The sequence below is a fragment of the Mytilus edulis genome, chromosome 7, assembly GCF_963676685.1.
Source record: "Mytilus edulis chromosome 7, xbMytEdul2.2, whole genome shotgun sequence".
Classification (NCBI taxonomy): domain Eukaryota; kingdom Metazoa; phylum Mollusca; class Bivalvia; order Mytilida; family Mytilidae; genus Mytilus; species Mytilus edulis.
Genome location: NC_092350.1, coordinates 15,806,058 through 15,823,277, shown reverse-complemented (window position 1 = coordinate 15,823,277; position 17,220 = coordinate 15,806,058).

Here is a 17,220-nt window from a genome sequence, read left to right as displayed (position 1 = left end):
GCGGAAAAAGTTTTCTTGTATAGCCAAATCTGAGAAATGAGAAAAAAATAGATAAATAAACATTTACTATGACCAGTCCGTTTGAGTGGTATTGAAATAATAAATCGGATTGTTTTTTTTTCAAATTTACTTGACATTAACAGCTACAGAACAATACTCTTATTTGAAAAATATACCTATCTCAAATGTTGGACTAGAAACTGTTACTTTAAATTGTTTCTTTTCGCTGAATATTTCGTGTGCTTTTTTCATCAAGGATTTTTCTGCAAATGTAACCAAATCTTATTATCAAGCAGAATCAAAAAGAAGAATTAAACAAATCTCACTGAACAGGTTTCATTTATTTCATATAAAACGCTTAAAAAGGCCGATAAAGTACTTTAAAAATGTTATTTATTCAGATAGTTTCGTATATTTAAATTATTATCATGTTATGGCATTCTCAATTTCAATATTCTCGTCTCATTCTTTTTTGGTTAAATGACTTGTAATGGTAGAGTTTGAAACTCCACTTCATTGACAGATTCATAATGATTCAATTATAGTGATCAGGACTGTTGGGCATTTATCTTTTGACTCTCTCTTTTACTCATAAGGAGTGAACATTTCAAAATGTCATTAAAGTATACGTTTAATCGATCAACATTTCATTTTTAGACATAGTGTCTGTTCCTTATGTTATGGATTCGCAAAGATTGATTTCTCATGAATTTCTCATGTTAATAAATTTTAAGTTTTTGATAATATATTTTTCAAGGTTGTCATATCGACAGATTGAGAATATCACGAATTTTGAAATTAATGATGCACCGTAAATTCATAAAATTTTATATTCCTCATTCATTCTTTCTGTTGTTTCATTTGAATATCCCCTCCCTTTGTCTTTTTTAATTTTGTTATGTGTAGTACTTGTTGGTACTATGTTCTGGTCTTCAGAAGTTTGCCCTTGATGCCAAATGTCTTAATAGTCGTAGTTACATATTTACAGGTTTACTAGACCTAACAATCATACAACTAATATTCTTGTCCATCATTTCTGAATGATAAGTTCAGAATTCAATTGTCGACATTCACTCAAAAAAATTAGTCTGAATTAAATTTACACAAAATACTGCGTCTTCCTTTTTTTATTTACTAAATGATAAGGTATATCTTCATTTGGCAAATAAACTGATCATAGATACCAGGAATAAAATTTTATATTTACGCCAGACGCGCATTTCGTCTACAAAAGACTCATCAGTGAAGCTCGAATAAAAAAAATATTTTAAAGGCCAAATATAGTACAAAGTTGAAGAGCATTGAGTACCAAAATGTTTCTAAACGTTTTTCCTAATACAGCTAAGATAATCTATTCCTGGGGTAGAAAAGCCTTAGTTTTTTTTCAAAAATTCAAAGTTAAGTTTTCAGGTCCTTTATGATAATGAACATATCAATGACAACTCAAGTCAACACAGAAGTGCTGACTACTGGGCTGGTAATAAACTTATACCAATTTGAAAACAGGCGATTTGCTTTTGACCTGGTATTATTGTCTATAGTCGTATTTCTTCGTCTTTTATTGAAAGAAAAAAAAACCAAGTCCTGTGAAACGCCTGTAACAAGTACGGAATATTGCAATCATTTCCCATTCGTTTGAACCGCTTCCTTGGAGTTCGGGTTTTTTTTTGTTATTTAACTTTTTGAAAGATTTTAAACAATTCGAAACTAGAGTTAAAAGGGTGAACAACGTGTTTACAACTTCCTTTGAATGATCACAAGAAGAAACCAATCAAGTATAAAGAACTTACTTTGAATGGTTAATTTACAATAAAAGATAGAACATGTATAACTTGTTCATGTTGTTCGTCATATTGTTATATGATGTAAACATAAAAAAAAATATACATTATGAATAGTGTACATACCTGCAGGTGTATTTGGGGCTGTGTAATGATGATTTTCTTAAATAAAAAAGGATGTAAATGTCAGGTTTCAATGGATCAAATTTATGTAAAAGACATGTCAACATCATTGATACTAGTATGTATTATATATTTACAACTAAATACAGAAATTTTGATTATCTTATAAAAGTCTGTATAGTATCCTGTATAGCATAGCAAAACCCATATCGCGTACCACGTTTCGCCCCCCCTTTTTACATCTAAAAATTGAAAATGAGGGTCGGTTGATAACAAAACTTTACGACAAATGAGATGATTTCAGCTTTCCAGTTGTGAACTTTCCATTTCTAAGTAGCAACATTCCAGCAGCACCTGCATACGTGGTATATATCTCCCAATTGATACGATATTCGTTTAAACGATATATACGTGCTTGCATTTCCTATCATGATTTTCTTGATAGAGGGTTGCTGCTCACAAGGAAGCTATTAAACCAAGAGTTCCAAATGGTGCAGTTGAAATCATCCCTTCGTAAATTTTACGAGTTGGTTGACCGTTATGGAATAACCGTTTCACAAATGATATCGGATATGTTCCTTACTTCGTAACTACAATCCCCTTCCCTTTCACGAATGTGACCTACCGAATTAGACTAATTACCGGATGTGTTATCACATAAGCAACACGACGGGTGCCACATAGGGAGCAGGATCTGCTCACCCTTCTGGAGCACGTGAGATCACCTCTAGTTTTTGGTTGGGTTCGTGTTGTTTTTTCTGTAGTTTTCTATGTTGTGTCATGTGTACTATTGTTTGTCTGTTTGTCTTTTTCATTTTTAGCCATGGCGTTCTCAGTTTGTTTTAAATTTATGAGTTTGACTGTTCCTTTGGTATCTTTCGTCCCTCCTTTAGTAACATCTCGGAATTTTCTTTGCAACTCCTCTGTTGTTATCTGCACGAAATTCATGTAATTTCTTATTCATTTTCACATCTCTAGCAAATAATGGATAACGACAACAGTAGTATACCCCTGTTGAAAATTCCTAAATTGAATGAGAAAAAAAATCCGGAAAACGCATCAAAAAGAAAAGGAAAAGTATGACCAAAGATTATATAAGTAAAAACGAAAATTCGAGGCTTCGCTTGATCTCATATTTAACCTTATTGGTACCGTAGAGCCACATGTGTCCGTACCTGCTGAATCGGAGGGACACATATGTCTAAGTTTTAATTTATGCAAGCTTTTTATTGTTATGACTTTAACTGCGCGTATTGTAACACTATACGTTGGTGTTCCATATGTAACGTCACATCCTTTGTTACTTTGTAAAAAGTTCTTTTACAGATTTTAATACAACATGTACAAGTTCCGCATGTGAAAATTCTTGTCTTTTAAGCTATATCATAGGCCATGAGGATAAAATAAGACGAAAGCAATAGAAAGAAGAGATTAAAAGGCATAATACGAATAAAAAAGAAAACTGGCTGGAAGCATAACAGTTCTGACAGAAAACAGAACTTTGCGAACTTTACCATTCACAACGTCAGAAGATCATCGCAAGATTGGATGTCAGTGGGAGGAATGCATAAAAGGAATAGAGAGAGAATTTCAATATTTTCGCATTACAGAACCTCAGGATAAAAAGGAGGCAATGGTTATTTACGAAGGTAAAGAAATATGCAGATGAGAGGAAAGTGCACCTGACCCCATAAACAGACGCGTGGATGTATATCAGAAGTTTAGAAGAAACAGAATGATTTGTTTGCTCAAAAGAAGAAGAAACATTAAGCAAGATATGTGTTTCTGAAAATGACTGTTTAATAGAGAATCAACAGTTGGGTACGCGACACGACTGAGAGAGAGAGAGAGAGAGAGAGAGAGAGAGAGAGAGAGAGAGAGAGAGAGAGAGAGAGAGAGAGAGAGAGAGAGAGAGAGAGAGAGAGAGAGAGAGAGAGAGAGAGAGAGCTGCTTCTTGTGAGTTTGAAAATCAAGTTGACAGAATTTTAGAACACATTATTTAAACCACAGATACTGAATCGCTTGATGTATACTAGTTTGAAGATACGACATTGCATATGACATGAGAGTCGGAGAAATTGTAAAAAAGATAAATTATTGAGGAAACCAAAAAAATAACGGCACGAAAAATAGAGGTAAGACACAACGAGACATGAAAGCAAGAATAATTGTAATTATTGTGAAAAATCACATCCGCTAAAAAGACGTCAAGATTGTAGAGCTTAAGGAAAACAGTGTAACGGATATCATAAATAGAATCATTTTGCTGTAGTTTGCAAATCGCAAATATCAACCTTACACCACAGTAATAACCGATTCAGAAATAAACGATGCATTAAAAAGAAATCAAGGTAGGAGTGTTAGAAAAACTACGGAAGACACAAGCGAAGAAGAATATTCAGATGATGATTTTTTTGGAAGTCCATTAAATCATTTAGGAGCAGTTAAGGAAATAAATGTGCACAAATTTGGAGAGAAAATAGGAACAGTACTAGCTATGATTAACGGCGTACAAGTGAAAATAGAACCAGATAGTGAAGCCGACGTCAACGCTATTGATAAGTATCACGACAGAGCATACAAAAACAATACTAGAGAGGGAGCTGAACTTTTAGACAGCAAAACAAAATTGAGTATTTTGCAATGCAATTTACCAGTAGAAGGATAATTTATTACACCAGTGAAAAAATGCAACACGAGGGATAAAAACAAAAATAGTTGGGATAAAAGGGACAATAAATTCACCACCACTTAACGGAAGGAAAACACTAATTGAATGAGGCATGCTACAAATAAATAACCAAATAACTCAAAGCGAAATGTAAATTTTATACAGAGAAGACCAAAAACAACTAGAAGAGCTCATGAGTAAGTTTTGCGATGTCTTTAACGGAATTTGAAAAAATCAAGACTCAAGGTATAATGATGAATTTATGGTAAAGTTTACAATTGAACAAGAGTCACCGACATTCGAATAGAAACCTTATTATTTGCTAGACCCATTAAAGAAATAGATGAAACCAGGAATTCAAAGAGATAGTTTTGAGATGGTATAACCTTGAGATCCAATTAAATGTGTTTACCACTAGGAGTACAACCCAGGCTCTGATTCAGTAAGGTACAAACAAAAGAATTAGAACTACTCACGACTTTGTGTTGATATGTGAACACCAAATAAAATTGTGTCGAAAAAGTTTAAGTAAGGGGACTTAAACTAAAGTTTATATTCTTATGGTTGGGCTTTGTTGTTTCACACGTCCACGGACTACAAATGCCAAGTAAACTCTTAACAGGGTTACCCTAAAAATCTCTGGAAGCGTGATTAAGGCAATTCTGGTCACATAAATATATAAATGGATCTTGGTGTATTCTGAATGAAGTCTTGCAAGTTAACATAAACACAAAGTCGATTAAAAGTACAATGCTGTATTATCCAAAATTCAAAGTACATGTAACAGTAATACAGGTTTACAACATCTTAACTGCAGGCTCAACAATACGGTGACATAATCTCTACAACTATTTCTCTCTTTTTATACTGATCTTAGTAACCTGATCATAAAACGGTTAAATGACTCTGAATAAAGAAATATTCTACAGGAGCCCGGAGCTAAGGTCAACCGCAACTGAGGTCAAGTGAGACACCTGCATAAACATTGAAACGGGACACCAACTGATTAACACGATTGATTTGACATTTAACGAGTACAATATGCTTAAAGGCGTTAAAAATAGATTGTAATGAATAACTTGAAAACGGTTAATGAGAATAAGTAATCTGGGTATACATGTACCATGATAATAAAACCCAGTGATGCATGCAATAAACGAAAAACGTTACAACATGATAATGGAAAGAAACAGAATATACATTACAGTCATCAATAGTTGTAGAGATTGATATTTTGTGCAAAATCTTCGCAAGATTTACAAATGTTGAAATAATGTATGTCATTTTCTTAATATATAGATATCTAAGATTTGCAATATTATAATTCATGAATACGAAAAAGTGCGAGATATAAATAATTTAATTTTGAATGTAATGCATCTTCTGATTTGCTAACGTTGTTTTGTTTATCAGATAATATACATAATTTAGTCATGTGAACATGACGTCGTCGACGCTTTTTCATGGTTTACTCCGTTTTAGAATAGAATTTAGAATTAAATTAAAAGTAAATTACACTTTATAATAATACGATCCGCAAATTATTCAGTGCGCATCACCTTTTTATGTTATTTCTTCATAAACAGAAACAAAATTAAAATTATTTCTTAAATTAAAAATATAAAATGCAATCATTTAAATAAGACTTTCAATCAAGTTTTTACTTCAATAAACAGTAAAAACATCCATAAAAATCTCTATGGACCAGTATTTGCCAGCATTGTCAATTTGAGGAGTATTGACCGAGGCGGTAAATCCCGGTAAATACGAAGGTGAAAACTGTGGAAGGTATTTACCACCCAATCCTGCTTCACGAATGTATATAATTGCTTACATGTAATTAATTGGAACTAAAGTTGATAGTTGTATAACCGGCACGCCCTTTTCTATATGATGCAAAACAAAGTTAACTAAACAAATGATTATTAATGGACAGTCACTGGAACACCAACTACAAAATTGTATTAAGCATGGCTTAAAAAAATTGTAAAATGAGTTGTTCCGATAGTCATGCAACTTTATAGAAAATCGTATATTTATAACAAGTTTATACACGTGTAGTATCTATTTATTGATCGATTCAAATACACTGGACCGTGTCTCAATGGTTCAGAAGTTCAGTTGCTGTTGTAGTTTGATAATGGTTTATGTTGTTCATATTTGATTTTATGTACATTGTTTTGTTATACATCAAACTGCTAGTTGTTTCAGATTTTTCAAGCCTACTATATGATATGAGTTGAAACACAATCTATAAAAGTCACGTATCTTAAACTTACCATCGATATTACGTTCTTCAGGCAAAGGTGCCGGTGGCCTATTGGTAGGATCTTGTACTTCTTCAAATGATTTAATGATATCTGAAATCAGTTACAATCATGTTACGACAAACTTTGACTTAGTCTGCATAAGCATATCTATCAACCTCGTCAATAATTCATTTGAAGAAGCAGTGCATGATTTGAAAAGAGCAAATTAAAAAAAAATGTATATTACAGAAAATTTCCCACGAATATAGTTTCTAGTGTGACAAGAGTGTTACTTGCCTTGTTTTTTTATACCTTTTTTAAATGTATTTCTTCATGTGTACTGCCTTAAGGGCATACGATACAGTTACACAGAAGGTAATGACGTTGCTAAACGTAATATGTTATTTTCGCGACGTCAAACTGTGACATATCGGGAAAAGATGCATTTTTCGACTGATTTTTATCATTCAAACTGATTTAATTTGAAAACGAGTTCATGGACCCCTATTTTTCAAAACGGTATTTTGTTTCATTTTGCAAGGAGATTATGTGACCCAAATTTTATAAAACTGTAAATAGAGGATTTTTTTTAATTTTGATAAACATGCAGTAAAAAATGACGTTTTTTCCTCATTTCATGAACAGTTGATAAATATAAGTTAATTCTGAATAAAAAATTGCATATTTTTTTAGGATACTTATAAAATAAAGAAACTACCAATTATTTAACAAAAACAAATTTGTGTTTATCTTTTATAACAAAAAAGTTATGTCTTTCTTTCGAAAAAGAAATTACGGTCAAAAATCTGAATTTTGAGCAAATATACAAAATTTCGACCTCATTTTACTCAAAAAGTAGCACATGAAGGTATATTTTTTATTACATATTTGATTTAGTCAGGTAAAAAATAGCCTATATGCAAATTTTCATGAACTTGTAAATACAGGATCGAAACTGTATCGTATGCCCTTAAATAGCAAGTAAGGGATGAAATTACGCTGTAAAAAAGTGTTCATGAATTGAAAAAAAAGAAGGGAACTGATTCAGAAATTTCAAAAACTCTTTGACAGTATGGGATGTTAGTTAAAGCCAATTAAGGTTTTTATAATTTTGATATGATTGATCCCAAAAGTACAACTACACACACTGTAAAAAAAGAATTGATAAAGTGCCGGTGAGATCCATTTTTTTTATCTAAATGAAATGCACTACGAATCGAAATAACTGTTTACCACGACCAGATGAAGGATATAAATTATTAACACATATTTACATGTAAAAAAGGGAAATATAGTGTTTATAGTGTTTAAATTATGTACCAATTAAATTCCCTTATTATACAAGTGTATATATCATAGTTTACGAACCTTAATGATGATCATTTTAAAAATCACGTGAAACTCACATGTAGTGCATCGATGTTCGTGTGAGACTTTTAATGTTCAATTCTTGAACATTACAAGAATGTACAAATTATATGTTACAGTCAGTGTTAAAGTTTTGTGGCAGATTGCACACATAATTAATTTACGATATTTTGAAATTAAATTTTATATGAATTTTAATTTTGTTCACATAGTTGCGTCTCAAGATTTAGATAAAAAAAAAGGGCAGAAAAATACCCAAAGGACAGTCAAATTAATAGATTGAAAATAAACTGACAAGGCTATGGCTAAAAATTAAAAAAAAAGACTGTCAGACAAACAATAGCACAAATGACAAAACATAGAAAACTAAAGAATAAACGATACGAACTCCACCAAAAACTAGGGGAGATCTCAGGTGCTCCGGAAGGGTAAGCAGATCCTGCTCCACATGTGGCAACCGTCGTACTGCTTATGTGACAACACATCAAATGAATAGTCTTATTCGGTAGGTCACATTCATTAAAGGGGAGGGGTTGTAGTTGTCACGTAAGGAACATATCCGATATCATTTGTGAAACAGTTATTTCATAACGGTCAACCAATTCGTGATGGCGTCCGTAAAATTTATGCAGTCATGATTTTAACTTCACCATTTGGAACTCTTGATTTAATAGCTTCCTTGTGAGCAGCAACTCTCTATCAAGGAAATCATGATAGGAAATGCAAACAAGGGAATACCGTATCAATTGGGAGATGTAAACATCGTATGCAGGTGCTGCTGAAATGATGCTACTTTAAAATAGAAAGTTCACAGTTGGAAAGCTGAAATTATCTCTTTTGTCGTAAAGCTTTGTTTTCAACCGACCCTCATTGTCATTCTAGATGTCAAGATATGAGACCGACTTAACTGTATATGTGGTATCATTTATCTCTAGTTCGATTGGATAGATGCGTTCAACATAGTCATCAAACTTTGAATTGTTTAGCGAAATAACATCATCTATATAGCGGAAAGTAGAGTAAAAGGATATTGCTAACTTCTTATCTTTCTTCATCAGATGTTCAAGTATGAAGTCAGCCTATTAACAATAAAGGAAAAAAAGTCGACAAGAAGTGGTGCACAATGTGTTCCCATTGGAATGCCGACAGTCTGTTAAAAAACAAGTCCTTGGTTCGAACTAATGCTACTTCATCGTGGCACCAAATTGTCTTGCCCTATTACCGGCATGCATGCTAGACCAATCGACCCCCTTAGTTCGAGTGACAAGAGTAAACAAGATCAATCAGAACACAGTCTGATAAATACTATTAGAGAGTTAAATGTTTGACTCAGTGGGAACGCTTCATTGAAATAAGTTGTCAATCACTTACATGATGCAAAAACTAATCCTTTCGTTAATTTAACGAACGCCATCACGAGTTGGTTGACCGTTATAGAATAACCGTTTCACAAATGATATCGGATATTTTCCTAGACTATTTACCAGATTTTTTATTACATAAGCAACACGACGGATGCCACATGTGGAGCAGGATCTTCTAACCCATCCGGAGTACCTGAGATCACCTCTAGTTTTCGGTGGGGTTTGTGGTGCTTATTCTTTTGTTTTCTATGTTTTGTCATGTGTTATATTGTTCGTCTGTGTGTTGTTTTTTTTCGTGTTTAGCCAGGAGTTGTCAGTTTATACAAATATTATCGATTTATGAATTTGACTGTACCTATGGTAACTGTCGTCCCTCTCTTTGGTAATACATGTATATGTATATGAACATAGTAATTATACAAAAAAAATGGATTATTAATTGATTACCATGATGTTGTTCATTTTCAGGGGCAGTATACTCGTTAATCGCAAGGCTACTCGATGCATCGTCATAAACACCAACTCTATCCACATCATGACATATGTTTTTTCCTGAATTAGATTTTCAAACACATCATTTTTTGGTTTATTTCACATAAACATTTAATTTGCTCATTGGTGACAGATACATCGAATCATCATTAGATTTCGGTTGTATTTGGGTAAGTTATAATTTTATTTCCAATAGCATGTTTTCTTTTCTTCATTTCTTGCAATATTATAATGTGGGAAGTTAATCCATCGATCAAAATCAGGACCTACGTCAAAATAATTGAGCTTCCATAAATTCAACATCCAGAAAGAAAATGTATATTCTAATCATATTCTTTTAACCATAAGCTATCTCACTTATTAGATGTTCAAAGAGCTTTCCCTGATGCCAAAACTAATAAAACAGATCATTTCATGATACTGTGAATACTGCATCATCTTCATCTAATCAGTAAAGTTATAAGGACATTCAATTAATTTCAAGTCAGGAAGCTAAATTCCCCCTAAAAAATAAAAAAAAAGGCAAAACAAAGAACAAAAATGTATTTTCCAACGTGTAAACTTTAGAGCAATACTGTTTGCCTTAACAATTATCAATGGCCAATTCATAGATTGGTAAGTGTGCGTAAATCGCATGAGCCACTTTTTTGGCAAATTGAAAAAAAACCAGATTATATTTTTGAAAAGGTAAATGTACAACATATACGAAGTTTATGTTAAATAATAGGTATTGCAATTCAGTTATACAACCTCAGATGAGGTGACATAAACTAATCAACATATTTGATAAACAATTACGAAATGGATAAGCAACAAGAGAAAACTTTATAAACAACATATTAAGTAACACTAAGAGTAACTGAACCAAATAAAAACTTAGAATGACCTCATGTGCTCCATAAGGGTTTTCAGATCAAGTTTTGTAGGAACGCAAATTAGCTGTGTGAAAAGAATTACTTTTAGTATTCCAGTTGATAACACCAAATATATATATACTAGTATATATTTGAATCAAAAGTCACTCTTCACAAATATAATGTCTTGACTAAATTTCTGTATCATCTAATAGGATAATGCTTATATTTTGTCAAGCAGACATATGAAATCACGTTAAGAAAATAAGCAAAAAGAAATTGCATTTTTTGAACAAATGCAATGACGAACGTATTTCAAAATAGGCCAAATACAACAACCAATTAAGAATTAAATGTATACTTCTGAATACTATGGAGTGATTTGACATTGAATAGAAAAGAGTAAAACTTAATTTCTTTGGAGCAAATCTCAAAAAATTACGAGATAAAACACAGTTTTAGTATTGTATATTTAGATATATGGCTTACATCTTTGTTGTGATGTGACGCTATTGTATTATATAATGATGAAGGTCGGTATCTATTCAATCGTTTGATAACGCTGCATATGTTTGCTCCTGTCCTTTATCAGGAATCGAATGTTCAGTAGTTGTCGTTTGTTGATGTAGTTCAAAAGTGTTTCTCGTTTCTTGTTTTTTTATATTGATTAGACCGTGTATATTCTCGTTTAAATGGTGAAACACTAATCATTTTGGGTTCCCTTATAGCTTGCTGTTCGGTACCACATCTTCTTATATCTACTGAGTCGAAACTGAGTATTTAAATGACCTTTCAAAGCCTACAATAATGCCAGAATTAAGCTTGGCAATACATGTATATTAACATAATGATTATACAAAAATTAGTATTATAAATATATTACCACGCTGTTGTTCATTTTCAGGGGGAACATACTCGTTATGTGCAAACTCTCGACATTCATTGCCACCAGAAACATTCTCTTCATTTTTATTCACAACACGACCTAAACTTATTCCTGAAATATGAATAGTAATTATATCATTCTTAAAGTTTCTATTTGGCATTTATTTCATACATTTTTTTATATTTTAAGCGACTTGAATGTTGCTATCCTTTGGAGCAACACAAAACTGCACTCTTAATGCCAGCAACCCATAGTTCTTTTACAAAACATTGACATTAATGTAATGAAAAATAAAAGATACCTGAAACAAGACTCAAATCTTCAAATTATTTATCTAAAAATAAATCAAGCACTTTTATTAACGATTTTCGTGAATAAAAAACAACCTCGTTCCTTTTAGATCAATCTGAAGAAAGTCTTGCACTCATAACTACATTTTTACCAGTACAAACATAAAAATAACTCCTTAAATTTTTTCTTAACAGAAACATCAAAGTTCAAATATTTGAAAAGAATAGATTTTGCATACATGATCAAAGTAGAAGCGATATGATGACTAAATTAGATCGACAAAAAAAAATACAAATTTATTATTATGAATGATTTTAGCACCATTGCATGAAAGTTGTTCTATTCAAATTTTAACATTTATTTTGTACAAGTACATTAGAACAGTAAGGGATTTTAATGAATCTAGACTTAGACCACTGGAAAAAAAGAAAATTGTGGAGAAATGTTTCATTTTTTAATTCTTTTATATTCCTTTATTGCTTAAACTTTCTTTTAGTTTTTGTGGTATATCCTATCTACGTGACTAGAGAAGGTCGACATGAAAAATAACCTTTCTTCTCATAAAAGTGGCAAAATAAACCGCTTGTCACCATTTTGAAGTTCGATGCATCATATTTTTATAAAAGTTAGTGGGAAAAATGAATTCATTAAAACAGTATCCCCACTAGGAATAATATGAAATAAGATAATGATGCTTAGCAGCCTATAATTTGCAACCCAACAACCAGTTGTCCAATCCATCTGAAAATTTCAGTGCATATTATTTTAACTTTGATATAAGCTTCTTACGATTTGGGTGTTTTTGGAAGAAAAAAAACACACAACGAATTATGACACCAAATCAGAAATTGTCTGTTGGAATTCTTGCAAAATTTATAAATGCTAATTGTTTAACTTTAACATTGACTTAATGGAAATTGCCCTGTACGATCCAACAACGTTTAGTTAAAACAAAATGTACAGATTCAAATGATAAATGTATATATGTATTAGGCCGTATGTTTGATTGATGGATGAACGAATTATTGTTCTCTGAGTGGGATAAGAAGAGGTGATTGAGATTGTAAAACTGATATCAAATCTGCTAATTGTTCCTTTTCCTTTTAATGTCGCCAAAAAAATCAGCAGTTGTCGAATTTGATACCACAAGTTTACATTGTTTCAAATCATTCGGTGTTTACTGTACAATTTTGGTGGTTAAATATAATAATTGTACAAATTTTATAGTGTACAGTAATTGATAGTATTTCGTCTGTTTGTTGAAAACGGTATGTTTGGATTTATTTCGGGTTTTTTTTGGTGGCACTCTCGTTGACATATACCAATACTCTAGTTTTCTTTCATTCAAATCTAAATAGCTTTATTTTATATACAGTTAAACAAATCTAATGATAATTATGTAGAACAACAACAACAAATCATATGTTCCAGTGAATAATGAATAGCTTACCATAATGCCATTGTTGATTTAACTCGTTATTATCACTACGCCTGCGTATTCTGTTGTCTGAAATTTAGATTTAAAAAAATCAAATTGTTGAATGAATATTATTCGTGGGTTTCGTGGGAACATGCGAACCACGAATTCAAACGTTTAACGAATAAATGTATATATGTATTGTAGCCGTATGTAAACTGATATTAAATCTGCTAATTGTTCCTTTTCCTTTTAATGTCGCCCAAAAAATCAGCAGTTGTCGAATTTGATACAACAAGTTTACATTGTTTGAAACGTTCGGTGTTTACTGTACTAATTTGGTGGTTAAAAATAATAATTGTACAAATTTTATAGACTCTGTACGGTAATTGATAGTCGTCCGTCTGTTGGTGGTGCTCTCGTTGACATATACTAATACTCTTTAATTTCGTCCATTCAAATCTAAATAGCTTTCTTTCATATACAGTTAAAGAATTCTAATTATAATTATGTAAGAATACAACAACAAAACATATGTTCTAGTGAATAATGAATAGCTTACCATCATGCCATTGTTGGTTATGATCACTACGCCTGCGTGATCTGTTGTCTGAAACTAAAATTGAAATAAAATTGTTGAATGAATATTATTCGTGGGTTTCGTGGGAAGATGTAAACCACGAATTTAAATGTTTTAAGAATTTAAATTGTATTTAGGCTTTGTATGCGGTGAATGCAAGTTTTCCTCAATCAATCCAAGAAAATTGTTATCTACGACAAAAATGAATCCACAGTAACACTAGTTATAAACGACAACATGCAATGAGTTGTGAATGACGATCAAAAGTTAAAAGTCCTGGCTTGAAACAGGCACATAAAGAATATGGCTATATAATTCATCAAATGCATCTCCAATGCCTCAATCAGTTGTAATAAATATTACTGACAGTAAAATTATCAAAATCTACAGTACTGACAAATTACTGAAATTTCCAGGATAGAAAACATGCTTTAAATTTTCTGAACTAAAAAAAACAAATTCCTCAATATTACTGAAACACTGAAAATGTATGGTGACTATAACAATTAAAACCAAGGAGTAAACAAAGAATCACAAAACCAAAGGACATTTACATCAACAGTTATAAATAATAATGAAGAAACAACACGAACTCCACTAAAAACCGGGAGTGAAATCAGGTGCTCCCGGAGGGAAAGCATTTCCTGCACTGTATACGGCACCCGTCGTGTTATTTTTTTGTTCAGTTCGGTGATAATGAAAGGTTATAATGACTTGGGAAGAATTTCAGATATGATTTCTGACACAATTTTGTGGTCAATCAGCTCATTGTGGCGATTGTAAAATTTCTTGAGTGATGACCTTAATTTGATTGATTCATAGCCCTGTCTTAGCAACTTTTGAGAAAGCAGTATTCCTTGTTTAACAAAACCAATGTGCTTCGAGCAAGCTTTAGAGTAATGTATCAATTGAGACACATATACTCCATATTATGGTGCCGCTGGGATATTGCTACATAGAAAGTTGACTATTATAGGAAAATCAAAATCATCGCGTTTGTCATAAATTTTGGAATTCAACCTACCATCAGAAGTCATTTCGAGAAAAAGTTCTAAATATGAAAGCATATTTATCTGTGTCGGTAGTATCTTTAATTTCAAGTCCACTTGGATATATTAAATGTAAGTGATTACTGAATCTAATATTATTTAGAGACAGTAAATCATCAATATACCGAAAGGTGAAATTAAAAGACTGTGCTAATATCTTTTTTCCATTATGTGCAAGCCCTTGTATGGTTAATTTTGCTTCATAGGAATACAAAATCAAATCTGCAAGTAGAGGAGCACAGTTGGTACCCATTGGGATTCCAATAGTCTGTTGGAAGACCAAACTTTCAAATTCAACAAATATGTTGTCAATTAAAAAGTCCACCATGGCAATGATATCTCCGTCGGTATATTTTCTCCTTGACTCTGTATGATTTTCACAAAGTTAGCTGAATTCCAGCACAAAACTAGATATTTAAAACGTCTAGTACTATTTTTGTTAAAGAAACATAAGCTAACGAGTTCTTTCAGTCGAGCTGAAAGTTTAGTAAGTGGAAAAGTTGTATAAAGAGTTGAAAAATCATGGTTTTATTGTTGGTACAATTTACAATGTTTTAATTATTGAGATTGTTAATTCACAAATAACTCTTTTAAATTTTATCAGTGTTCACATCTGTTTAACACCACTTCTTGAATATGCCGTTTCTGAATATTTCTGAAGTTTTTCTTTGACTGCAGTGAGTATAGGAGTAAAAACTTTAGAACGGGGTTTAGTGAAACACCTAGAATTATCTTCAATATACCTTTCCTTAAAATGATTATTGTGTAGCTTAGGTATCCGATATAAGGATGAAATATCCTAGTCTTCGTCCTTTGGATTAACACCAAGAGAGATTAGAACCGATTTGGGGTTTTCCAGGATCTCCTGCTTCGTAAACGTACTTCGTGTTAAGTTATTAGGTTATAAATGTTTGATACTTCTTTATGTAGTTAAAGTATGTAAAACGATGTGATATACTGATAGTGTATGTAATTTCAAATATACTTTAAATGCACAATTATCTGTACTTGTGAAAATTGTATAAGAAAGAAAATACAATTGTCATGAGACATAAATACATCTTTTTTTTCAACCCACAACTAGAAACTATCCGTGCAAAAGTAATTTATCAATCATACAGAAGCGTGCGATTATCTACATAAAACAAATTAATATGCACGTGAATATACGGCAGGTTGTCTATAAACTTTGAACTAATTCTATTATTTGTTTCTGAAATATTTTACATTGACTTCTTAGTATTTAATTATCCAATGCTTTTTCAAGGATGTAACATAGTAAAAAAAAATCCTTTGTTGGTAACATGACAGATAGTTTCCCTGTTTTGAGGATAAATAGAGAAAGGCAGGTATGTTTAGGCTTGTATTCATTGCTCATTTGCAGTATCATTTACAAAAGCTAGCATAAAAGCACATTGAAACACATATATAAACATGCGTATACTTACATTCATAGTAGTATTCTAAAATGTATAAAAGAAAGAGTGCAGACATAAGTAAATATGCACAAATCTATATCTATGAAAAGTAAAATCACAAAAAACCTGTACTCCATGGAAAATGCAAAACAGGAAGTCCCTCAATAAATGACAAAAAACAAATGATAAAACGCATAAAACTAGTGGACTACAACTGCTCGTGTCATATTCCTGACTTGGTGCAGGTATTTTGTATTGTATAAAATGGTGAATACTATTACATGTATTTTCTTTTTAGGGACTTTCCTTTGTAAATTTTTCTCCGAGTTCCGTATTTTTGTAATTTTACTGTTTGCTGGAATCAACAAAGAAAATATATGAAATACATGCATATAATAGAAGAATCAATAAACTTCATCCAGTATTGACGGAATAACGAATGATCTGCACAAACAGACAACAACACAATTCCTTGCAAAACAAAAACATATCTTGAACTTGCGCGTTTCGAGGATCTTAGTGATTCCTGAATGCGATTTTGTCAGTTCATTGCGACCTTCCGACCTGCATGAATATAATTATTCTGTCAATCAAAAAGGTAACATTTTTGCAAATTTAGTACGATGTTTTGCGTTTTGATTATTTATTAACATATGCAAAATCAAAGGTACTTTATT